The sequence below is a fragment of the Stenella coeruleoalba genome, assembly GCF_951394435.1.
Source record: "Stenella coeruleoalba genome assembly, chromosome: 1".
Classification (NCBI taxonomy): domain Eukaryota; kingdom Metazoa; phylum Chordata; class Mammalia; order Artiodactyla; family Delphinidae; genus Stenella; species Stenella coeruleoalba.
Window position 1 is genome coordinate 172,050,853 of NC_137169.1, and position 25,909 is coordinate 172,076,761.

At 37.1% G+C, this 25,909-nt stretch overlaps 1 protein-coding gene across 11 annotated transcripts in view; it reads right to left on the reverse strand.

Moving 5' to 3' along the window:
• HMCN1 (hemicentin 1) overlaps positions 1 to 25,909 on the reverse strand; it is an 883,583-nt gene that overhangs the window by 610,719 nt on the left and 246,955 nt on the right. For all 11 annotated transcript variants that reach the window (XM_079903114.1, XM_079903100.1, XM_079903116.1 and 8 more), the window contains one exon: positions 20,916 to 21,000. The gene's annotated coding sequence lies outside the window, so the exon portion shown is untranslated. The remainder of the gene's footprint in view (positions 1 to 20,915; positions 21,001 to 25,909) is intronic.

Here is a 25,909-nt window from a genome sequence, read left to right on the forward strand (position 1 = left end):
TAAATCTTTTGTCTTTATGTAATTATCCTCTTTATCCTTAATGATGTTTCTTTCTTTAAAGTCTATTTTGACTTTTTTAAATCTGTGCTTTAATTTCTTTCACCAATATGAGATAATTCTCAGTCACGATCTCTTTAAATACTGTTTTTGCCTAATTCTCTCTCCCCTTCTTCTGGGACTCCAATTACACATAGATTATAAAATTTTAGACATTTTCACTGAGTCCCACTGAATCTGGAGGTCTGTATTTTTTATCCTGTCTGTGGTCATTAGTTTGAATATTTACTATTGATTTGTCTGCTACTGGTCTAGCTTCCTTTAAAACCCATGAAATTAGTTATTAATTTCAGATACTGTACTTTTCAATTTTATAATTTCCACTTTATTTTTGATGGATTTCAATCATTTTGTATTATTCTCTAACATTAAATCTATATTTTTATATATTAATAATAGTTATTTAAAGTACAGGTCAGCTAACTTTAACATCTGAATCACATGTAGATATGTTTAGATTTTTAATTTTTCTCTTGAATTTTAGTCATGTGGTTTTGTCTTTTGATGTGTCTAGTATTTTTGGATTGAATACTGAACTTTTTATGTGAAAATTATGACTGTTCCAGATGATATCATCTTCTTCCAGAAACATTTCACTTTCTCTCTACTAGGCTAATAGAGTGGTACTGATCATAATCCAACTAGAAACTATGCCAACTCAAAGCTGTATTTAAGCTCATTCTACTATTACCCACATCCTCTAGGTTTTTCACCTGGGTACCTGGTATATTCCTTATGGCTTCAAACTCTAATTGTTGTCACACAGAACTACAAAAAAGCTTCACTCTGTCTTTCAGTGGCTTTCCAGAGAGAGAGAGAAAGAGAGAGAGAAGTCAAATAGACCCAGAGAGTTTTTTGAGTTGAGGAGCGAGAGACCTGAATCTGGGGAGACAAAAGTAGTTAAAATTTATAGGGCAGATTATGAGAAAGGAGGGAGTTACATGAGAAAAGAACTCTGGTTAATTGCAGAGAGTATTTGGCTAAGGAATGATTTGTGAATATGCTAGAGCAGTGGTTCTCAACGGGGGACAATTTTGTCTCCCAGGGGAAATTTGGCAATGTCTAGAGACGATTTTGATTTTTATAACTGGGGGAATGATATTGGCACCTAGTAGGTAGAGGCCAGGAATGCTGAAAAACTTCCTGCAATGTACAAGACATCCCCAACAACAAGAAATAATCATGTCTAAAATGTCAATAGTGCCACAGATAAGAAACTCTGCATTAGAGGAAAATACACAAGGCAAAGGAAAGATGTTTCAGAAAGCAATAGACTGAACAATTCCCAGAACTCGTAAAGGCTGGAAATAGTTTATGTTCCACAGTCCAAAGTGGAAAAACTTTGTAATACACAGGGCATTTAATAGAGTCCTCAGAAGGGTACTGTCTTACTAGTGAAGCTAAATTAGCCCTAGACCACAGGTTATTCTGTCAGTACCCTAACAAACCTTAAAAGAAAGTGCTGAAAAGTTCTAATTATTTAAAACTAACTTTACTGCATGTGAGAATAAAATCTGACACTATTTAAAGGAATACAACAAAATCTAGTAACCAACTCCTTAAAATGAACTATGTCTAGCATCTAAACAAAAATTACCTGGCATACAAAGCAGCAGAAATATATGACCTATAATCAGGAGAAAACTCACTTCATAGAAATAGACCCAGAAATGACAGATGATGGAATTAGCAGACAAGGATGTTTAAAAGGCTATTATAGATATATTCAATTTGCTTAAGAAGATAGAGGAAAACTCGACATGATGAGAAGACAAATGAAATAAATTACTGAAAGTCTCAAATGAACACCTAGCGATGAAAAAATACAATATCTGAAAATAATATATACTGGATGAGATCAGCAGCAGATTGAATTCTGAAAAAGAAAATATTAGTAAACTAGAGGGAAAAGCAACAGAAAATATGCAAAATGATATGTGAAGAGATAAAATGAGTCAAAATATTAAGAAAGCAATAACCACAGAATACATATTCTTTTTAAATGTACACAGAACATTCACCAATATTGACCAAGTCCAAATAAGTTAAAGAGAAAATACATAAAAATTTTTTCCTTGACCACGTTTGAAATCAGCAACAAACATATGGCTAGGATATCCCCCAAATACTGGAAAATTAAACAACACTTACTACATAACCCAATGATAGAGGAACAATCACAACAGAAATTATAAAATGGTTTGATTTGACTAAAAATGAAAATACATGTCAAAACCTGTAGAATACGGGTAAAATAGTTCTTAAAGGGAAATTTATAGCCTTAAATGTTTGAATTAGAAAAGAAGTTCCAAAATTAATTATCTAAACTTCCACTCTAAAAGAAGTTAAAAAAATCAAATTAAACCTAAAATAAGGAAGAAATAATAAAAAAGAATTCAATTAACTAGAAAGCAAAACAATAAAGAAAACAAATGACCTTTAAGAACTGTACGGATATACAACTGTATATATATACAACTTGATAAACTTCTAGCCGGACCAAGCAGGAAAAGAAGGGAGATGATATAAATGAGGAACATCAGGAATGAAAGGGTCATCACTACAACTCCTACACACATTAAAGAGCAATAAGGAAATATCGTAAATAATTTTATGCACAAAAAATCTACAAATTAGACCAAATGACCAAATTCCTTAAAAGGCACAAATTACCAACACTCATTTAACAACAATAACAAAAATATTTACTCTGAATAGTCCTTTATGTAATAAGGAAATGAAATTCATAGTTAAAAATACAAGAGCTAGTTGGATTCACTGGTGAACGTCATCAAAAATTTAAAGAAGAAATAATACAAACACTATACAAACTTTCTTGAAACGGAAAAGGAGGGAGCACTTTCTTACTCATTTTATGAGGCTAACATTACTCTGATACCAAAACCAGATACATGTTACAAGAAAAGAAAATTAAAAGACCTATATCCTTCATGATTAATATTTTAACAAATTGAATTAAGAAATACATAGAAAGGTAATATGTCATGACTACGTGGGTTTTACCAGAAGTCTAAGGTTGATTTAATATTCAAAAATAATTCAACCTACCATATTAATAAACTAAAATTAAAAATATACGATTATCTCAATAGATGTAGTAAAAGCATCTGAACAATTTCATACCTGTTCGATATTTTTTAATCTCAGCAAACTAGGAATAGGAAGGAATTTCTTCAATCTAGTAAAGGGTATCTGTGGAAACACTTAACATTATGGAACAAACTGCACTGTGAAGAACAACATTATACTTACTGGTGAAAGACTAAATGCTTTCTGCCTAAGTTTGAGAACAAGACAAAGATGTCCCCTTTTTCACTTTTATATAGCATTGTACTAGAATTCTTAATATAATAATGCAAGAAAAAGAAAAGCCATACAGCTTGGAAAGAAAGAAGTATAACTGTCTAACAGCAGCTAGCAGGAACAATGTGAAAAATCCTAAAGAATCTACAAAAGTAGATACTAGAAACAATAACTGAGTTTAGCAAGGTCACTGTACTCAAGGTAAGTATACAAAAATCAAACATATCTATATATTAGAAACTATTGGAAATTAATATTAAATGTAGTACTGTTTGCAAAACATCTAAAATATGAAATATTTAGGGATTAATTTAACAAAATATATGCAAGGAATGTACATTTAACATTATAAAACATTGCTGAGAGAAATTTAAAGACTACATAAATGAAGGCTACCATGTTTATGGGTTAGAAGACTAAATATCGTTAAGATGTCAATTCTTTCCAAATTTATCTGCAGATTCATTGCAATCCTAATCAAAATCCCAGCAGGATTTTTTTTTTCTTTTTGTGTGTTTTTTGGGGCAGAAATTGACAAGATGACTCTAGAATTTATATTTAAATGCAAAGGATAGAAAATATAAAACGGCTAAAGCAATTTTACACAGGAAAATGTTAGAGGATTTCACTACATGACTTCAGGACTTATTCTAAGGGTGTAATGATAAAGAGAGTATGATATTGGTGTAAGAATAGACATATATATATTAATGGAACAGAATAGAGAGTCCTAAAATAGACTGTTTACGATCAAATGAAGCCTAAATGTTAACTGTCTTTCAAGAAGGGAATGACAGGACAGTGACTGGAGAAGGTCATAGGATCAACGGAGGTTTCTTTTCTTCCTCCCGCCGCCCCCAGATTTATTGAGGTATAAATGACAAATACAATTGCAAGATATTTAAAGTGCACAATGTGATGATTTGATATATGCATATATTGTGAAAGGATTTCCACCATTGAATTAATTAACACATTCATTATTTACTTTTTTTAAATGAGAACATGTAAGATCTACTCTCTTAGCAAATTTCAGTTGTATGGTACAGATTATCAACTATAGTCACCATGTTATGCATTAGATCCTCAGACCTTATTCATCTTATAACTGAAAGTTTGTACTCTTTTTACCAGGCTCTCCCTATTTCCCCCACCTTCCAGCTTCTTGCAACCACTTTTTTACTCTGTTTCTACGTGTTTGACTTTTTTTTTTTTAACATTCTGCACTAAGTGATACCATGCAGTATATTTTTCCCTGTCTGGCTTATTTTGCTTAGTATAATACCTCCCAGTTTCCTCCATGTTGTCACAAATGACATGATTTCCTTCTCTTTTAAAGCTAATAGTATCCATTATCTATTCTTTATCCATTCACCCATTAGTGACACTTAGGTTGTTTCCATACCATGGCTATTGTGAATAATGCTGCTCTGAACATTAGAGTACAGATATGTCTTTGAGATAAAAAAATACCCATGTCTTAATCCCTAAAACCTATGAAAATGTTATTTTACAAGGCAAGGAGGAATTAAGACAGCATATAGAATTAAGGTTGTTAATCAGCTGACTAAAATGGAGAGATTATCGTGGATTACCTAGGTGTGCTCAATGAAGTCACAGGGTCCTTATACGAGGGAGGCAGGAGGGTCAGAATTACAGAGAGATTTGAAGATGCTATACTGTTAGCTTTGAAAATGAAGGAAGGGACAACAAGCCAAGGAATGTAGGTGGTCTCTGGAAGTTGGAAAAGGCAAAGAGGCATATTCTCCCCTAGAGCCTCCAGAAGAAATACAACCTTGTTGATACCTTGATTTTAACCGAGTAAGACTTATTTTTAGACTTCTGACCTCCAGAACTGCAAGATATTGCACTTGTGTTGTTTTAAGTCACCGAGTTTGTGGTAATTTGTTGTAGCAGCAATTAGAAACTAACAAAAGCTGAGGGTTCAGTAGACAGCGGTGAAAGTTTGAAATACTGCTTATGGGGATCAGGTGAGGTAACTGATCAAACCTGGAGGTTTTAGAAGGCGTTAACTAGGTAAAGAAGGAAGAAAAAAATGTTCCAAGTAAAGAGAAGATCCTGAACAAAGTCAGGAAAACAGGAAAGCTTAGCACATAGAAGAGTCACAGCTTGAAACTTAAAATATTAAGATAAAAGCTTGGTAAATGATGTGATATGTATGTGTCTGTGCACATATGTTACATATATCATGATCAATGGCAGAATTGAAAATAGAACTTAGGGCATATGCCAATGAGTAGCTCTAATTTGTAACTCATCTTCGGAAGTATGACTAATCTAGACACTTGCTCCAAAACTAAACAGTATCTTTTGTTTTTTTGTTTACACAATACTTTTTGAAAGATAAAATTATTAAAAGTTACTCCAAGAGCAGCATGTTTTGGGTTTAATTTCAGCCCCACCATTTATAAGGTGTGTGAGCTTAAGCAAGTTCTCTCGCAGACCTTCAAAATCCTCATCTATAAAATGAGGATTATAATTATATTTGCTTCATAGGTTTTTTTTGAGGCTGAGAAAAGATGATGCTTGAAAAGTAAATGTCATAGTGTTAGCTACTCTTAAAGCTATTGTTATTTTTATTCTTGTGAAGTTTCTCATAGAATGTGTCTTAGATCTCAGGCAATGAGCTCGTTTGGGAAGCTGCTGCAGCATTTTTTTCTGCCTCTTCCTCTGAATAGTGACTGATAATAAATAAACTAGTTGTCATTATGCCTTGACTGAATCATTAGCACAAAAGACTATGCAAGAAATTGTAATTTTCAAAAGCAACCGTGAACAGAGTGTGGCATCAGGACCAACTGATTACCTGTGGGAATTATGTAATATTATTTTGAAGTATTTCTTATTTTGTGGGACAATAAAAATATTTAGTCTCAGAGACTGTGCCAAACAGAGCTACTATTTATAATTCCTGCAATGACACCAGATTTTCAGAGAAAAGTCAATAGGTAGTAAACTAAAGAAATGAGTTTTGAGAGAGCATCTATGACAAGGCATTACAGTTATACTCTGCATAAGTAAAGTTAGTAAAATAACTTCATTCTTTAATAACTCCTTCTACAACCTGGGCTGTGTACTCAATCCCATACTTTTGTGTAACTGAGTGAGAAAATATGTCTTGATTTCTATTGTAAATAGGGGCTAAATTGTTTGTGCTTGATTTAGCCCTTGAGATAGCCCTGGTATTCTATGGTTGCATAAAGAACATACAAAGTATTGAAAGCATTATTGGATAATATGGATGTCAGAGAGCTAGAGAAACAGAGGATTTGATACACTTATAATTATTGGCAGGATAATGTTTCAACATCATTCCAATATTGAATTTTTGTTGATTGATGTATAGAAATTAAAATGTTGTGTACGCATATATATGTATACACATTCACACTTAAAATAAAAATAAAGAAACAGTGTACAATTTAGATTTCTTTTCTTGAACTCTTTGGTTTTTAAGAATTTCTTTGCTTGTTTTTACTACAGACACCATTCACGTCTTTACCTAATATGTCATGAAATAATGTTCACTAATTAATGAGCATAGCAAATTAAAAATTTGTAGATTTGACCTGAAACACTGTCTGACTCTTTTCACCAACACTTAAATTAGTAGACACTATGCACCTGGACTTCAGGGATGATGCCTTTTTGTGTTTGTATTTCTAGCACCTTGCTCAGTGTCTGGAAAGAAACTTGGAGATGAACAAACACATACCAGAACAAATGAGTGAATGACTACTGAAGAAAATGATAAAAACAGGAGTAATTAAACAAGTTGTTAGCTTTCTGAAGCTCTCAAAGGTTTAAGGAGAACAATGGTTGCCGTGTATTTAATGAGGAACGTACCTAAGAGATGGGGCTGAGAAGCCCCACGCGTCTGAACACCAAGAGCTAGAAGGCAGTGGCAGCTGGCTGATCAAACAGGTTGACCTGCTCCTCATTCAAACTCTTTTATTGGACACATATCTCTAGATATGTCCTTAAATCAAAGAGAGTATAACATAGTATTTGGTTAGTCTGATCCTTTTAGTATATTCATTTGCTATTTTATTTCTTTCCATGTTTCTTGCTTGAGAAGAAAGAAGAATTACCATATCAAAGCCTGTAGCTCTCCTGCATCGTGACAAAAATTTGAACTTGGCGTTTGAAAACATGAAAGAAGCAAGGAAGAAGAGATGAATAGTCATGGATCCTCTGGTCATTAACTGTATTATGCTGAGGTGGCCACTGAGGCCATCTGGCCCTTATTTTTCTAATTTGCAACTTGAGAATATAGAATTGGATATTTACTGAATTCCCTTGAAGTTTAATAGGCAGTGACTCTTATTAAATATATGATATTGGGGGGGGTAAATATGAAAAGCATGGTAGTTAAGGGTCCATTTTACTTCCTCCTTCAGTAACTTTGCAGTAGCTTTTCTAAAACAGAGACTTGCCTTTCCCCCCTTAATTTGCTAATTTATTAATGTCAGCTGTGCATATAATGGGAATGAGAATGATCAAGATGACCATAGCTCACCCCAGCCCTCTACCAGAACTGAAGCAAAGACGAGAAGGGGTGCAGAGGACAAGAGCCAGATCACCTAATTTCTCCAAGAGTAGTAACAGGACAAACTACATTTCCACTGGGCTCTGTCTGATAAGGAATATCTTGTATTAAGGAAGATGGAGCTTAAAGAAGGGATTATAAGCAGGAAAGTGACCAGGGAGACAGATGGAGATGAGGGATGAATATAGATTCGGGGAGAGTGTCCATCAGTGAGTTTCAGAGAGCTGGAGAAGTAGAGAAGGTTGTGGTCAATTTTGCTGTGAATTGTATGTTTAGATTTCTTCTTCAAGAAATAAATGATTTATTTCTAACACCATTTGAATCATGGATGGACCTAGAGATTGTCATAGTGAGTGAAGTAAATCAGACAAAGAAAGATTGTATGATATCACTTATATGTGGAATCTAAAAAGAAACGATACAAATGAACTTATTTACAAAACAGAAACAGACTCATAGACTTAGAGAATGAACTTATGGTTACCAGGGGGTAGAGTCGGGGGGAAGGGATAGTCAGGGAGTTTGGAATTGACATGTACACACTGCTGTATTTAAAATGGATAACCAACAAGGACCTACTGTATAGCACAGGGAACTCTGCTCAGTATTATGTAACAACCTAAATGGGAAAAGAATTTGAAAACGAATAGATACATGTATATGTATAACTGAATCATTTTGCTGTACACCTGAAACTAACACAACATTGTTAATCAACTATACTCCAAGATAAAATAAAAAGTTAAAAAAAGAAATAAATAATTTATTTCTAGATTCCTTTAAAAAAAACACTTTTTATGTTAGAATAGTTTTAGCTTTATAGAATAGTTACAAAATAGTACAGAGAGTGTGCACGTAACCCACATCCCATTTCCCCTTTTAACATCTTAGATCGCTGTGATATATTCATCACAACTGATGAACCAATACGGATACATCATTATTAACTAAACCATGCTTTATTAGAATGTCACTAGTTTTTCTGCGATGGCCTTCACCTGTTCCAGGATCCCATGCAGGATACATTGCATTTAGTTGTCATGTCTCCTTAGGCTCCTCTTGGCTGTGACAGTTTCTCAGACTTTCCTTGTTTTTGATGACCTTGACAGTTTTGAGTATTGCTCAGATATCTTGTAGAATATCTATCACTTTGGTTTTGTCTGATGTTTTTCTCAAGATTTCCTTGGGGTTACCGGTTGGGGAAGGAAGACCACAGAGGTAAAGTGTCATTCTTATCACATCACATCAAGGGTACAGGCTGTCGACATGACTCAGTGCTGATGGTGTTACTCACCTGGCGAAGGCAGTGTTTGCCAGGTTTCTCCACTGTAGAGTTACTTTCCCCTTTCCTTTCTGTACTCTTTGCGAGCAAGCCACTAAGCGCAGTCCGCACTTAAGGGGTGGAGAGTTCTACTCCTCCTCCTTGAAGGGGTAGTACCTACATAAATTATTTGGAATTCTTGTTATGGGAGATTTGTCTCTTCCTCCCATTTATTTAATTTTTTATATGAGTATGGACCCATTTTATACTTTGGGTTATAATCCGGAAGTTATTAATTTTGTTGTCTACATTTTTTTTTTGTGGTTGAATTCATTTTCTTGAACACAATCCCTGAGGAGCTCATAGTTCCTCAGGCTGCCTTTGAGGCCTTTTCTATTAGTTCAGAAGACTGACTTGGAAGAGGTTCCTTGTATGCTCTTGTTACTTTCTCCACTCAGGTACATATTATCATAATCCTGGGACCAGGAGGCTTCTGCTATGGTAGTAAACCATTGCTTAGACATTCCATCTACAGAAATCACATGGAATGTCATGAGTCCCTGACATTTGGGATTTTAGGCCCTACCCTCTAAGGGTTTGGATAGCCCCAGGAGGGTGGTTGAGAAAAGGCTTGCTTGTGTTCTCAACAGGCTATAACATGATCAGGACAAGATGGTTGAGTGTATGCACGTATTAACCTTTTGCTCCTCCATCTGTTATTAGTCTGTTTTAAACATAAATTTAAGATGTGATGCCATTCCAATGATCCTGAAACTTATATTCTTGCTAAAAGACAGTAAATAAAGTATCTTGAAAAATGCATATTGTTAGGATGGCTGTGTTTTTAAAGTGTGTCAGCAATACCAAAAGTATAACTTAAAATGACATATCTTTATTTAAAATATTTTTTAAATTGTCTTATCAATCAAAGTGTGTTGAGTGCTATAATAAATAACCTCAAAATCTTAATAGGTTAACACGATAAAGGTCTATTTCCCACTCAAGCAAAGTCTGATATAAATATTTCCGATCAGGAAGCTCTCTCGTATGACTCCTCCATCTGGTCACATGGATAGGTAAGAGAGAGATGCACACAGACCACCTGCAATGTCTTAGGGACCTGGCTTGGAAGTAGACTACGTCGTTCCTTCCGCCTCTACCTTCTTTTCATTGGCCAGTGTTCAATCTCTTGGTCTCACTTGGATGCAGTGGGGGACTGGAAAATGTAGTCTTCCTGGAACCTAGGGTGTGGTGGGGTGGGAACAGATTTTTGAACACAGAGCAGTGTGTCTGCCACAGCTGCTTAACCTATTTTCCTGAAATGATAGTAAATTACAACAGTTTCTTTTTTTCCTTCGTAATTTTTCCATCCCTTCTCACCACTCTTTCTCACTTTTTCTTTCAGAACTCTCTTCTGTTTCTTCATGATTCGGTGTTCTCTGTGACTCCATCCTTGATTAAGAATTCATCTCTTCTCGGCCTGTGTTCTCCCTCAGTGATCTTGTCCATTTTCCTGGCTTCAGCAGCTGGGGGTTTCCACTTCCATCTCTACCATCCATATTTCTGTCTTGATCTGCTGGTTGGTATTTTCAAATGCCTGCCAGGCATTTCCATCTAGATGGCTCAGAGGCTCTCAAACTAAGAGGCTCCCAAGATAAATTTATCACCTTCCTCCAAATTTACTCTTGTTCATCTCTTCTGTCATTTCAGGAAATGGACCATCACACAGTGGTTTCTCAAGCTACAAATGCGGGGGGGGGGGGTGTCATTCTAGATTTTTTGACGTTCCCTTCACAATACATCTGATCTCTAATTTTTTTATCTGTATGCCCTGAATAGTCCTTTAAATTTATTTTCTCTCCATCATCATTGCGTGCTTAAATTTAGGCTTTTATTATCTCTCATCCAGTCTGTTATAATTACCACTTAACCATTATTGCTCTCTGAAATACTGCCTCTTCAATTCCATCCCCCAAATAGACACCAAAGTCGTATTTATCTTTCAATGTCCCCTCATCTGATGAAAGCTATGAATCTTCTCTCAAAGGAAAAGATGAAACTTGTGACAAAATGGCCAACCTTCCCCATATTTCCAACTTCCTCTCTGCTTCCCAGATTGGCTATTCCTGCTTCATGAACAACCAGGGGAGGGGAAATTTTTAGTCAAGTCAACTCAGAATATGAATGGTAGAAAGTAAAAATAAGCTAAATATTATCTAGGGTAAATCAATAATTAAATGACATAAAAATCAATTATGGACATCTAATCCAAAGGGCCAGTGGCAGTACCAAAGTTGTAAAGACAATGCTTAAGTCCAGTAAGAGCCAAAGTATGCCAGGAACAAGCAGAAAGCATCTGAAGCAATTAACTCAAGCAACTTTGGGGCATCCAATCCACATCTAGCCTTTACTGTTTGGTTACCAGGCTCATGGATGTTTGGGGGGGAAATTGCAAAAAAAAAAGAAAAAAAAAAGAAAAAGAAAAAACGTCAGGAGATCAAGATGGCAGAGAAGTCGGACGTGGAGCTCACCTTCTCCCCACAGATACATCAAAAATACATCTACATATGGAACGACTCTCACAGAACATCTATTGAACTTTGGCAGAAGATCTCAGACTTGCAAAAGGGCAAGAAAATCTCCATGTAACTAGGTAGGGCAAAAGATAAAAGAAAAAAAGAGAGAGAAAGGAATCGGGAGGGGACCTGCACCTCAGGGAAGGAGCTGTGAAGCAGGAAATGTTTCTGCACACTGGGAAGTCCCCCCACTGGTGGGGACAGAGGGGGAGCTTCAGAGCCCCAGAGGAGAGTACAGCAACAGGTGTGCAGAGGGCAAAGTGGAGAGAGACCTGCACAGAGGGTCAGTGCCGACGGGCACACCCCAGTCTAAGACACTTGTCCCCTCACCCGCTAGGGCAGGTGGGGGCTGGGTACTGAGGCTTGGGCTTTGGAGATGAGATGCTGGGGAGAGGACCAGGATTGGCTGCGTGAAGACAGCCTGAGGGAGCTAGGGTGTAGTGCACCACACCTGAGGGAGTCTGGGAAGAAGCCTGGACCTGCCAAAGAGGCAAGGGACCATTGGTGGGAGGTGGGCAAGGAGAGGGGCAGGCCCACCATAGGAACTTCTTTCTCTGTGCGCTCACAGGCAGCAGGGCACCACCTACACGAGCTCCAGGGGCAGGCATGAGCCACGACTACTATCTCAGACCCCAGAGGCACGTGCAGATCATTACTGCTGCCACCACTGCCACGGAGGGTCCTGTGAGCAAGCACAGATCACTGCCCCCACCTTCCCAGGGGCCTGTGTGGCCTGCCACTGCCAAGGGTCCCACGATCTGGGGCCAATGTCCCTGGGAAAGCGCACAGCACACCCGGTCTGTTGCAAATTCCTGCTGGTCTCTGCTGCTGCAGGCACTTTGCACATGTCCCAGCTATGGCTGCCTTATCCCTCCCCGGCCTGAGTAAATAAGGGTGCCCCAATCAGCTGCTGCTTTCACCCCCTCCCACCTGGGTGGGGAACAGATGCCTGAGGGTGGCCCACATGCAGAGTTGGGGCCAAAACCAAAGCTGAGCACCAGGGGCAGTGCGAATAAGGAAGAGAAAGGGAAATCTCTTCATGAAGCTGCACAAGCCTCGGTTTAAATCCGCATGATGGCTTGGTTAAACTCTGCATCTGTGGAATATCTGAATAGACAGTGAGTACTCTCACAACGGAGACTGGTCTAGCTTTAGCAGCTGTGGACTTTGGAGGCAAGTGCATGCAGAAGTTGGGCCAGGTCAGAGTCTGAACTGCCCCTGCAGTGCCCACAGCAGGTGCAGAGACCCACCTAGAGGTACTGGAGGGCCTCCAGGGGAGGCAGGTGTTGGCTGTGTCTCACTGTGTGGGCAAAGACACTGATAGCTGTGGCCCCAGGAAAAAATTATTATTACTATTATTCTTTGGTTTTGTTTTGTTGTTTTTATTTTTTTAATTTTTAATTCATTTTTTTTCTTTAAATTTTTTAATATACTTTTTTTTTTTTTTGCGGTATGCAGGCCTCTCACTGTTCTGGCCTCTCCCGTTGTGGAGCACAGGCTCTGGACATGCAGGATCAATGGCCATGGCTCACGGGCCCAGCCGCTCTGCGGCACGTGGGATCCTCCTGGACCGGGGCACAAACCTGTGTCCCCTGCATTGGCAGGTGGACTCTCAACCACTGTGCCACCAGGGAAGCCCTAATGTACTTTTAATTTTTCTATTTTTACTTTACTATTTTGTTGTTTTTTTTCTTGCTTTTGTTTTTATTCTTTGTTTTGTTTTGTTTTCATATATTTTTGATAGTTTTTGTGTGTTTGTTTTATGTTCTGTTTGCTTTTCTTTAGTTTGCTTTCTGCTTTTTGCTTTGTTTTTATTAAGTTTTGTTTTTATTGTTTGTTTTCATTTTGGTGTTCTTTTGGTTGTTTGGCTGTTCTCTTGTTTTTTGTTTTGTTTGTTTCTTTTTGTCTGTCACTGTTTTTGTTTGGTTTTGCTTTCACCATTTGTCTTGGGTTTTCTTTGTTTTCTTTTCTCTTTCTGTTTGTTTGTTTCTGTTTTTGCTATTTGTCTTGGGTTTTGTCTGTTTTCTTTCCCTTTTTTTTCCTTTTTTTTTTTTTTTTTACCATGTCACCCAGCTTGCAGAGTTTTAGTTCCCAGCCTGGGGTCAGGCCTGAGCCTCCGGGGTGGCAGTGCCAAGTCCAGGACTAGAATTCTCTGGACCACCAGAGAAGTCCCAGGCTCAGGGAATATTTAGCAGCATGAGCTCTCCCAGAGGTCTCCATCTCAACACCAGGACCTGGCTCCACTCAACTACCTACAGGCTCCAGTGCTGGATGCCTCCTGCCAAACAACCAGCAAGACAGGAACACAGCCCCACCTGTCAGCAGACAGTCTGCCTAAAGTTGTTCTAAGCTCACAGACACCCCAAAACACACCACCTGACGTGTCCCTGCCCATCAGAGGGACAAGACTCAGCTCCACCCACCAGAGTGCAGGCACCAGTCCCTCCCACCAGGAAGCCTACACAAGCTCCTAATCCAACCTAATCCACCAACCTAATCCACCAGGGGGCAGACACCAGAACCAAGAGGAACTATGACCCTGCAGCCTGCAGAAAGTTGACCACAAACACAGTAAGTTAGACAAAATAAGAAGACAGAGAAATATGTTGTAGATGAAGGAGCAAGGTAAAAACCTACAGACCAAATAAATGAAGAGGAAAAAGGCACTCTACCTGAAAAAAATTCAGAGTAATGATAGTAAAGATGATCCAAGATCTCGAAAATAGAATGGAGGCATGGATCGAGAAGATACAAGAAATGTTTAACAAGGACCTGGAAGAACTAAAGAACAAACAAACAGTGATGAACAACACAATAACTGAAATGAAAAATACACTAGAAGGAATCAATAGCAGAATAATTGAGGCAGAAGAACGGATAAGTGAGCTGGAAGATAGAATGGTGGAAATAACTGCCGTGGAGCAGAATAGAGAAAAAAGAATGACAAGAAATTAGGATAGTCTCAGAGACTTCTGGGACAACATTAAACACACCAACATTCAAATTATAGGGGTCCCAGAAGAAGAAGACAAAAAGAAAGGGTCTGAGAAAATATTTGAAGAGATTATAGTCAAAAACTTCCCTAATATGGGAAAGGAAACAGTCATCCAAGTCCAGGGAGCACAGAGAGTCCCATACAGGGTAAACCCAAGGAGAAACATGCTGAGACACATAGTAATCAAACTAACAAAATTTAAATACAAAGAAAAAAATATTAAAAGTAGCAAGGGAAAAGCAACAAATAACATACAAGGGAATCTCCATAAGGTTATCAAAAGACTTTTCAGCAGCAACTCTGCAGGCCAGAAGGGAGTGGCAGGATATCTTTAAAGTGATGAAAGGGAAAAACCTACAACCAAGATTACTCTACCCAGCAAGGATCTCATTCAGATACAATGGAGAAATCAAAAGCTTTACAGACAAGCAAAAGCTAAGAGAATTCAGCACCATCAAACCAGCTTTACAACAAATGCTAAGGAACTTCTCGAGGTGGAAAACACAAGAGAAGAAAAAGACCTACAAAAACAAATCCAAAACAATTAAGAAGATGGTAATAGGAACATACATATCGATAATTACCTTAAATGTAAATGGATTAAATGCTCCGACCAAAGACACAGACTGGCTGAATGGATACAAGAACAAGATCCGTACATACGCTGTCTGCAAGAGACCCACTTCAGAGCTAGGGACACATACAGACTGAAAGTGAGGGGATGGAAAAAGATATTCCATGCAAATGGAAATCAAAAGAAAGCTGGAGTAGAAATACTCATACCAGACAAAATAGACTTTAAAATAAAGACTATTACAGGGACTTCCCTGGTGGCACAGTGGTTGGGAATCTGCCTGCAAGCAGGAGACACAGGTTCAGTCCCTGGTCTGGGAAGATCCCGCATGCCGCGGAGCAACTAATCCCGTGTGCTACAACTACTGAGCCTGCGCTCTAGAGCCCATAAGCCACAACTACTGAGCCTGTGTGCCACAACTACTGAAGCCCACGTGCCTAGAGCCTATACTCCACAACAAGAGAAGGCACCACTATGAGGAACCTGCGGGCCGCAACGAAGAATGGCCCCTGTGCACCACAACGAAGACTAGCCCCTGCTCGCCGCAACTAGAGAAAGCTTACGCACAGCAACAAAGAAGCAATGCAGCCAAAATAAATAAATTTATTAAAGAAAAGACAATTACAAGGGACAAAGAGTGACACTACATGATGATCAAGGGATCAATCCAAGAAGAAGATATCACAATTATAAATATTTATGCACCCAACATAGGAGCACCTCAATATATAAGTCAAATACTAACAGCTATAAAAGGAGAAATCGAAAGTAACACAATAATAGTGGAGGACTTTAACACTCCACTTATACCAATGGACAGATTATCCAGACAGAAAATTAATAAGGAAACACAAGCCTTAAATGATACATTAGACCAGAGAGACTTAATTGATATTTATAGGACAGTCCACCTGAAAGCAGCAGAATACACTTTTTCTCAAGTGCACACAGAACATTCTTCAGGATAGATCACATCTTGGGCACAAATCAAGCCTTGGTAAATTTAAGAGTATTGAAATCATACCAAGCATCTTTTCTGACCACAGCGCTATGAGAATAGAAATCAATTACAGGAAGAAAACTGTAAAAAACACAAACACATGGAGGCTAAACAATATGCTACTAAACAACCAATGCACCACTGAAGAAATCAAAGAGAAAGTAAAAAAATACCTAGAAACAAATGACAATGAAAACACAACGACACAAAACCTATGGCACGCAGCAAAAGAAGTTCTAAGAGGGAAGTTTATAGAAATATAATCCTACTTCAAGAAACAAGAAAAATCTCAAACATCCTAACTTTACAGCTAAAGCAACTAGAGAAAGAAGAACAAACAAAACAAAAACAAAACAAAACCAAAAAAGAACAAACAAAAGCAAAACAAACAAACAAAACAAAAACAAACAAAACAAAAACAAAACAAAACAAAAAAGAAGAACAAACAAACAAAAGCAACTAGTGAAAGAAGAACAAACAAAAAGAGGTTAGTAGAAGGAAAGAAATCATAAAGATCAGAGCAGAAATAAATGAAATAGAAACTCAGAATACAATAGCAAAGATCAATGAAACTACAAGCTGATTCTTTGAGAAGATGAACAAAATTGACAAAACTTTAGCCGGACTCATCAAGAAATAAAGAGAGAGGACTCAAATCAATAAAATTAGAAATGAAGAAGGAGAAGCTACAATGGACACCACAGAAATACAAAGCATCGTAAGAGACTACTACAAACAACTCTATGCCAATAAAATGGACAACCTGAGAGATATGGACAAATTCTTAGAAAAGTACAACTTCCAAGACTGAACCAGGAAGTAATAGAAAATATGAACAGAACAATCACAAGTAATAAAATTGAAACAGTGATTAAAAATATTCCGACAAACAAAAGTCCGGGACCACATGGCTTCACAGGTGAATTCTAATCAAACGTTTAGAGAAGAGCTGAAACCTATCCTTCTCAAACTCTTCCCAAAAATTGCAGAGGGAGGAATACTCCCAGTCTCATTCTATGAGGCCACCATCACCCTGATACCCAAAACAGGCAAAGATATCACAAAAAAAGAAAATTACAGGACAATATCACTGATGAACATAGATACAAAAACCCTCAAAAAATACTAGCAAACAGAATCCAAAAAATATTAAAAGGATCATACCCCATGATCAAGTGGGATTTATCACAGGGATGCAAGGATTCTTCAATATATGCAAATCAATCAATGTGATACACCATATTAACAAATTGAAGAATAAAAACCATATGATCAACTCAATAGATGCAGAAAAAGCTTTTGGCAAAATTCAACACCCATCTATGCTACAAACTCTCCAGAAAGTGGGCATAGAGGGAACCTACCTCAACATAATAAAGGTCACATACAACAAACCCACAGCAAACATAATTCTCAATGGTGAAAAACTGAAAGCATTTCCTCGAAGATCAGGAACACCACAAGGATGTCCACTCTCGCCACTATTATTCAACATAGTTCTGGAAGTCCTAGCCACGGCAATCAGAGAAGAAAAAGAAATAAAAGGCATACAAATTGGAAAAGAAGAAGTAAAACTGTCACTGTTTGCAGATGACATGATACTATACATAGAGAATCCTGAAGATGCCACCAGAAAACTACTAGAGCTAATCAATGAATCTGGTAAAGTTGCAGGATACAAAATTAATGCACAGAAATCTCTTGCATTCCTATACACTAATGATGAAAAATCTGAAAGAGCAATTACGGAAACACTCCCATTTACCATTGCAACAAAAAGAAACCTACCTAGGGAGACAAAAGACCTGTATGCAGAAAAGTATAAGACACTGATAAAGAAATTAAAGATGATACAAACAGATGGAGAGATATACCATGTTTTGGATAGGAAGAATCAACATTGTGAAAATGACTATACTACCCAAAGCAATCTACAGATTCAATGCAATCCCTATCAAACTACCAATGGCATTTTTCACAGAACTAGAACAAAAAAATTTCACAATTTGTATGGAAACACACAAGACCCTGCATAGCCAAAGCAATCTTGAGAAGGAAGATACCTTCCTTCCTTCCTTCTTGAAATGAGGAATCAGGCTGCCTGACTTCAGACTATACTACAAAGCTACAGTAATCAAGACAGTATGGTAGTGGCACAAAAACAGAAATACAGATCAATGGAACAGAATAGAAAGCCCAGAGATAAACCCATGCACCTACGGTCACCTAATCCATGACAAAGGAGGCAAGAAAATACAATGGAGAAAAGACAGTCTCTTCAATAAGTGGTGATGGGAAAACTGGACACTACATGTAAAAGAATGAAACTAGAACACTCCCTGATGCCATACACAAAAATAAACTCAAAATGGATTAAAGACCTAAATGTAAGGCCAGACACTATAAAATTCTTAGAGGAAGACATAGGCAGAACATTCTTTGACATAAATCACAGCAAGATCTTTTTTAACCTACCTCCTAGAATAATGAAAATAATAAAAATAATGAAAATAATGAAAAAAAAAATGAAAAAAAAAAACAAAAATAAACAAATGGGACCTAATGAAACTTAAAAGCTTTTGCACAGCAAAGGAAAGCATAAACAAGACTAGACAACCCTCAGAATGGGAGATAATATTTGCAAACAAAACAGCTGACAAGGGATTAATCTCCAAAATATAAGAACAGCTAATGCAGCTCAATATCAAAAAAGACAAACAGCCCAATCAAAAAATGGGCAGAAGTCCTAAATAGACATTTCTCCAAAGAAGACATACAGATGGCTAACAAACACATAAAAAGTTGCTCAATATCATTAATTATTAGAGAAATGCAAATCAAAACTACAGTGAAATATCACTTCACACTGGTCAGAATGGCCATCATCAAAAAATCTACAAACAGTAAAGGCTGGAGAGGGTATGGAGAAAAGGGAACCCTCTTGCACTGTTGGTGGGAATGTATATTGATAGAGCCACTATGGAGAACAGTATGGAGGTTCCTCAAAAAACTAAAAATAGAACTACCGTATGACCCAGCAATCCCACTATTGGGCATATACTCTGAGAAAACCATAATTCAAGAAGACACACGCACCACAATGTTCACTGCAGCTTTATTTACAATAGCCAGGACATGGAAGCAACCTAAGTGTCCACTGACAGAGAAATGGATAAAGAAGATGTGGCATAAATATACAATGGAATACTACTCAGCCATAAAAAGGAACGATATTGGGTCATTTGTTGAGATGTGGATGGATCTAGAGACTGTCATACAGAGTGAAGTAAGTCAGAAAGAGAAAAAGAAATATATAATATCTCTTATATGTGGAATCTAGGAATATGATACAGATGAACTTATTTGCAAACCAGAAATAGAGACACAGATGTAGAGAACAAACATGGATACCAAGGGGGGGGAAGAGGGTGGTGGGATGAAATGAGAGATTGGGTTTGACATATATACACTACTGAGTATAAAATAGATAACTAATGAGAACCTACTGTATAGCACAGAGAACTCTACTCAATGCTGTTTGGTGACCAAAATGGGAAGGAAATCCAAAAAAAGAGGGGATATATGTATACATATAGCTGATTCACTTTGCTGTACAGCAGAAACTATCACAACATTGTAAAGCAACTGTACTCCAATAAAAATTAATTAAGAAAAAGAAGTAGAGGATACAACCATTTGTTACTTACACTTCCCCTCTACCTATGCACTAAATAAATATGTCCTAGTCTGCTTCAAAAAAAATGGCCCCAAAGAAAGACTTTAGGCACAGTGAGTTTAAATTTAATTCTAACTGAATTCAAGTGAAACCAATATTATATCTCCCCAGGAGGGTGAAAACACAAAATCTAAATGAGCCAGAGAAACTCTTCAATCTGAAAGATGGTATGGGACAGATATAATTTGAAAGGAAACTTACTTTTGTTCAGAAGTGGTAAGTCAAATAATTACCAACTCTTTCATACCTGTTTCTATTTTCTTACAGTGTGGATGAAGAAACTTAAATAACAAGATTAGAAATTTAGCCAATACTACACATTAACTTTCTGTTCCATCGGCTAGAACAGTGTGTCCCACTCTAAAGGTTGAGATCTTCAAGAGAGAATCCCACATTACAAAATTAAGTATAATATCACTTTGAGAGCAAAATACGAACATCAACATCCAAATCCCTAATAATCATGTATCAACTTGGATTATATTGCACTGCAAGAAACAGAACATCCAATAAAAACAGTGGCATCAAAAAATTAAGAGATTATTTCTTCTTTATGTAAAAATCCAGAGATAGATAGTTCAGGGCTGGTTTGGAGCTCTACAATGTCAAGAACTAGGCTTTCATTCCCAAATTCACCTCTTTGTCCAAGAAGTCTCCAACCATTTTTAGAAAGAGAAGGGAAGAAGGATGTGACCCCACCTTTTATGTACACTTGCTGGAAGTTTCACATTTTCACTTACATACTATCATAGTCTACTTGGGCTGCTATAACAGAATACCATAGACTGGGTAACATTTAAATAACAGAAATTCATTACTCACAGTTCTGGTGGCTGGAAGTCCAAGATCAGGTTGCCAGCAGATTCAGTGGCTAGCGGGAACCCGCTTCATGGTTCATAGATGACCACTATGAAAGACAATCTACTTCAGTCAAATCCCACCAATTTAGATGTTAATCTCATCCAAAAACAGCCTCACAGAAATATCCACAATAATATTTGGCTAAATATCTGGGTACTATGACCTAGCTAAGTTGCCACATAAAATTAATCATTACAAACAGGATACGGACTTTTTAAGAGAGTGGCATGGCATGTAAACTTTTTTTTTTTTGTGGTACGCGGGCTTTTCACTGTTGTGGCCTCTCCCGTTGTGGAGAACAGGCTCTGGACGCTCAGGCTCAGCGGCCATGGCTCACGGGCCCAGCCGCTCGGCGGCATGTGGGATATTCCCGGACCGGGGCACGAACCCGCATCCCCTGCATCGGCAGGTGGACTCTCAACCACTGAGCCACTGGGGAAGCCCAGCATGTAAACTTTTAAAAATCAAATATTGAGAATAAATCTATTGCATATACTTAATACACATATAAATATATAAAGACACACAGAACTGACAAAAAAATTAAAGAACTGAGATAAAAAGACTTCCCCCAAACATATAACAACAAACTCCAAACATAAATCAGAATTTCTGGCTACACAGCTGAGAGCTAATTCTTCTTTTCACTTAGACATATATCCTCAAATAATTTCTCTGTATATTAGAACATCATAACCATTATTTTAAACTTTAATTATAAAAAATTTATTTTCTTTTTTTGAATTTTATTTTTTTTTATACAGATTATAATTAGTCATCAATTTTATAGACATCAGTGCATAAATGTCAATCCCAATCGCCCAATTCATCACACCACCACCACCACTCCCCTGCTGCTTTCCCCCCTTGGTGTCCACACATTTGTTCTCTATGTCTGTGTCTTAATTTCTGCCCTGCAAACCGGTTCATCTGTACCATTTTTCTAGGTTCCACATACATGCATTAATATACGATATTTGTTTTTCTCTTTGTGACTTACTTCACTCTGTATGACAGTCTCTAGATCCATCCACGTCCCCAAAATGACCCAATTTCATTCCTTTTTATGGCTGAGTAATATTCCATTGTATATATGTACCACATCTTCTTTATCCATTCGTCTGTCGATGGGCATTTAGCTTGCTTCCAGAACCTGGCTATTTTATATATTTCTGCAATGAACATTGGGGTGCATGTGTATTTTTGAATTATGGTTTCTCTGGGTATATGCCCAGTAGTGGGATTGCTGGATCATATGGTAATTCTATTTTTAGTTTTTTAAGGAACCTCCATACTGGTCTCCATAGTGGCTCTATCAATATACATTCCCACCAACACTGCAAGAGGGTTCCCTTTTCTCCACACCATCTCCAGCATTTGTTGTTTGTAGATTTTCTAATGACGCCCATTCTAACTGGTGTGAGGTGATACTTCATTGTAGTTTTGATTTGCATTTCTCTAATAATTAGTAATGTTGAGCAGCTTTTCACGTACTTCTTGGCCATCTGTATGTCTTCTTTGGAGAAATGTCGATTTAGGTCTTCTGCCCATTTTTGGATTGGGTTTTTGTTTTTTTAATATTGAGCAGCATGAGCTCTTTATATATTTTGGAGATTAATCCTTTGTCCATTGAATTGTTTGCAGATATTTTCTCCCATTCTGAGGGTTGACTTTTCATATTGTTTATGGTTTCCTTTCCTGTGCAAAAGCTCTGAAGTTTCATTAGGTCCCATTTGTTTATTTTTGTTTTTATTTCCATTACTCTAGGAGGAGGATCAAAAAAGATCTTGCTGTGATTTATGTCAAACAGTGCTCTTCCTATGTTTTCCTCTAAGAGTTTTATAGTGTCTGGTCTTGAATTTAGGTCTCTAATCCATTTTGAGTTTATTTTTGTGTATGGTGTTAGGGAGCTACATTTTCTTTATTCTGTTCCCACTATAAAATATCACTTGTAATTTCATTCTTTTACATGTAGCTGTCCAGTTTTCCCAGCACCACTTATTGAAGAGACTGTCTTTTCTCCATTGTACATCCTTGCCTCCTTTGTCATAGATTAGTTGACCATAGGTGTGTGGGTTTATCTCTGGGCTTTCTATCCTGTTTCATTGATCTAAGTTTCTGTTTTTGTGCCAGTACCATTTTGTCTTCATTACTGTAGCTTTGTAGTATAGTCTGAAGTCAGGCAGCCTGATTCCTCCAGCTCCGTTTTTTTTCCCTCAAGACTGCTTTGGCTCTTTGGGGTCTTTTGTGTCTCCATACAAATTTTAAGATTTTTTGCCTTAGTTCAGTAAAAAATGCCATTGGTAATTTGATAGGGATTGCATTGAATCTGTAGATGGCTTTGGGTAGTACAGTCATTTTCACAATGTTGATTCTTCCAATCCAAGAAAATGGTATATCTCTCCATCTGTTGGTATCATCTTTAATTTCTTTCATCAGTGTCTTATAGTTTTCTGCATACAGGTCTTTTGTCTCCCTAGGTAGGTTTCTTCCTAGGTATTTTATTCTTTTTGTTGCAATGGTAAATGGGAGTGTTTCCATAATTACTCTTTCAGATTTTTCATCATTAGTGTATAGGAATGCAAGAGATTTCTGTGCATTAATTTTGTATCCTGCAACTTTACCAAATTCACTGATTAGCTCTAGCAGTGGCATCTTCTGGTGGCATCTTCAGGATTCTCTATGTATAGTATCATGTCATCTGCAAACAGTGACAGTTTTACTTCTTCTTTTCCAATTTGTATGCCTTTTATTTCTTTTTCTTTTCTGATTGCCGTGGCTAGGACTTCCAAAACTATGTTGAATAACAGTGGCAAGAGTGGACATCCTTGTCTTGTTCCTGGTCTTCGAGGAAATGCTTTCAGTTTTTCACCATTGAGAATGATGTTTACTGTGGTTTTGTCATATATAGCCTTTATTTTGTTGAGGTAGGTTCCCTCTATGCCCACTTTCTGGAGAGTTTTTATCATAAGTAGGTGTTGAATTTTGTCAAAAGCTTTTACTGCATCTATTGAGATGATCATATGGTTTTTATTCTTCAATTTGTTAATATGGTGTATCACATTGATTGATTTGCATATATTGAAGAATCCTTGCATCCCTGGGATAAATCCCATTTGATCAGGCTGTATGATCCTTTTAATGTGTTGTTGGATTCTGTTTGTTTGTATTTTGTTGAGGATTGTTGCATCTATATTCATCAGTGATATTGGTCTGTAATTTTCTTCTTTTGTAGTATCTCTGTGTGGTTTTGGTATCAGGGTGATGGTGGCCTCATAGAATGAGTTTGGGAGTGTTCCTTCCTCTGCAATTTTTTGGAAGAGTTTGAGAAGGATGGGTGTTATCTCTTCTCTAAATGTTTGATAGAATTCACTTGTGAAGCCATCTGGTCCTGGACTTTTGTTTGTCGGAATATTTTTAATCACAGTTTCAATTTCATTACTTGTGATTGGTCTGTTCATATTTTCTGTTTCTTCCTGGTTCAGTCTTGGAATGTGATACCTTTCTAAGAATTTGTCCATTTCTTCCACGTTGTCCATTTTATTGGCATAGAGTTGCTTGTAGTAGTCTCTTACGATGCTTTGTATTTCTGCGGTGTCTGTTGTAACTTTTCCTTTTTCATTTCTAATTTTATTTATTTGAGTCCTCTCCCTCTTTTTCTTGATGAGTCTGGCTAATGGTTTATCAATTTTACTTATCTTCTCAAAGAACCAGGTTTTAGTTTTATTGATCTTTGCTATTGTTTTCTTTGTTTCTATTTCATTTATTTCACCTCTGATCTTTATGATTTCTTTCCTTCTGCTAACTTTGGGTTTTGTTTGTTCTTCTTTCTCTTTCCTTTAGGTTTAAGGTAGATTGTTATTTGAGATGTTTCTTGTTTCTTGAGGTAGGATTTTATTGCTATAAACTTCCCTCTTAGAACTGCTTTTGCTTCATCCCATAGGTTTTGGGTCATTGTGTTTTCATTGTCATCTGTTTCTAGGTATTTTTTGATTTCCTCTTTGATTTTTTCAGTGATCTCTTGGTTATTTAGTAGTGTATCATTTAGCCTCCATGTGTTTCTGTTTTTTACAGATTTTTTTTCCAGTAATTGAGAGTAATCTACTCTCATAGCATTGTTGTCAAAAAGATACTTGATATGATTTCAATTTTCTTAAATTTACCAAGGCTTGATTTGTGACCCAAGATATGATCTCTCCTGGAGAATGTTCCATGAGCAATTGAGAAGTAAGTGTAATCTGCTGTTTTTGGATGCAATGTCCTAAAAATATCAATGAAATCTATCTGTCTATTGTGTCACTTAAAGCTTCTGTTCCTTATTTATTTTCATTTTGGATGATTTGTCCATTGGTGTAAGTGAGGTGCTAAAGTCCCCCACTATTATTGTCTTACTGTCAATTTCCTCTTTTATAGCTGTTAGCAGTTGCCTTATGTATTGAGGTGCTCCTATGTCAGGTGCATATATATTTATAATTGTTATATCTTCTTCTTGGATTGATCCCTTGATCATTATGTAGTGTCCTTCGTTGTCTCTTGTAACATTCTTTATTTTAAAGTCTATTTTATCTGATATGACTATAGCTACTCCAGCTTTCTTTTGATTTCCATTTGCATGGAATATCTATTTCCATCCCCCCACTTTCAGTCTGTATGTGTCCCTAGGTCTGAAATGGGTCTCTTGTAGACAGCATATATATGGGTCTTGTTTTTGTATCCATTCAGCTAGCCTGTGTCTTTTGTTTGGAGCGTTTAATCCATTCATGTTTAAGGTAATTATCGATATGTATGTTCCTATGACCATTTTCTTAATTGTTTTGGGTTTGTTTTTTTAGGTCCCTTCTTCTGTTGTGTTTCCCACTTAGAAAAGTTCATTTAACATTTGTTGTAGAACTGGTTTGGTGGTGCTGAATTCTCTTGGCTTTTGTGTATCTGTAAAGCTTCTGATTTCTCCATTG